The 1534-nt window shown below is 33.5% G+C and overlaps 1 long non-coding RNA gene across 1 annotated transcript; it reads right to left on the reverse strand.

The window, feature by feature from the left end:
- Positions 1-356: 356 nt before the first annotated feature.
- LOC149536101 (uncharacterized) lies at positions 357-1318 on the reverse strand. The gene is made up of 5 exons (XR_016358075.1): positions 1247-1318; positions 1090-1155; positions 912-1001; positions 746-811; positions 357-659 (listed from the first exon to the last, which is right to left on the reverse strand). It is a non-coding gene; the product is annotated as an uncharacterized LOC149536101 (long non-coding RNA).
- Between the last annotated feature and the right edge of the window lie 216 nt (positions 1319-1534).

Genomic DNA, 1534 nt, shown 5'->3' on the forward strand with positions numbered 1-1534 from the left:
ACTGATAAAGTTTATTGCTAATCAATATTGTATCAAAAATTCAAACTAATTAGGTATTGAATTAAACTTGATAAACAAATGATAGAGAAGGAAAAATTTAAGCATGAACAAGATCATAAATCATATGACGATGACATATTGCAAATGATTAACTTATGCTTAAATAGTGATAAATTTTATTGTTACTCAATATTCTATCAAAGTTTCGAACATATTAGGTATTGAATTTAATGTCATACATAAACATATCTAATTTAATGTCATACATGCACATATCTAATTTAATGTCATACACGAACATATCTTATTTAATGTCATACATGAACAAACATATAATATAAAATGATAACCAATAATGTCGCATATGAACAAACATATCATATATTAACCAATAATGTCATAAGTCGAATAATGTCATACATCAAATAAATGTCATACATCAAATATAAAATGTCATATACATCAAATGTGTATCGAATATGTCCACTGATGCCTATATATATATATGTCTAGATCAACTATATCTTTTCCTTCCCACGAGGGGAAGGAAACAAATCTCTCAACGTCTTATGTCATCATGTCGAGGGAGATGGTGGAGATGATAGGGTCCTCCTGACACGCTCGCTCGTCCTCTTGTTGAGGCTCTTCTCCAACTCGAGCTGATACAAATAAAGTAGATATGAATCAGTATTTATTATACGTTGAAATCAAATATATGTACACACAAAATCAATTATTTTCTTACCGCCATCAAATAGTCACTCTGTACGTCCACCTTGAAGGCTCATGGACGATCAGGCATGACGAGACCCTACAACAATTCAATAAATATAATCACTTATAAATAACATTAGAAATTTTGAGACTAACTATTATAAACAACAACTAAAACGGAGAAAATTCTTTCATACCTCAGTCAATGGCTGTGAGCTAGCCATAGCTGCGGCCACTCCATGATCAACAGACTGTCGGAGATGAGGAGGTGTGTCCGACGTCATGAGCTACATGTCATACAATACACGTTACATGTAACATGAAACATGAAACAAATATAATCAAATGAATTAAATTAACATGAAACAATTGTACCTGTACGAAGCTCGTACGATGTCTATGCTCTGAGTCCATACTAAAGGTTGAGGGTCCTGTGGAGAACTGATGCACATGCATAATTTTTTTTGTCAATCCTTAATATGATAACTTAATAAATATATGTATTAATTTAAATGATTAAATCGATACATACCTCTGGACTCGTGGAGGGGACAAAAAATGGGGCCGGAGCATCGCTGCTAGGCTCGGCAACACTCTGACACTGAATTTTGAACAATGTCAATATATGCTAATTAATTAATCATTCACTATACATATAAAATGTGATCAAATTAGTAAATTATAATTGTAATTTACCTGTGTGTCAATGCCAAATGTTTCGTTCAAGAACTGATCAGTGACGAGCCCATCATCTGCAGCATCTCCAGCATGAGTGCCAAATGTGCATAGGGATCCGCATGAAGTGCACATGTGACCACGA

The sequence above is a fragment of the Cupressus sempervirens genome, chromosome 10, assembly GCF_028749045.1.
Source record: "Cupressus sempervirens isolate cs-2001-9-10 chromosome 10, ASM2874904v1, whole genome shotgun sequence".
In the NCBI taxonomy this organism is placed as follows: domain Eukaryota; kingdom Viridiplantae; phylum Streptophyta; class Pinopsida; order Cupressales; family Cupressaceae; genus Cupressus; species Cupressus sempervirens.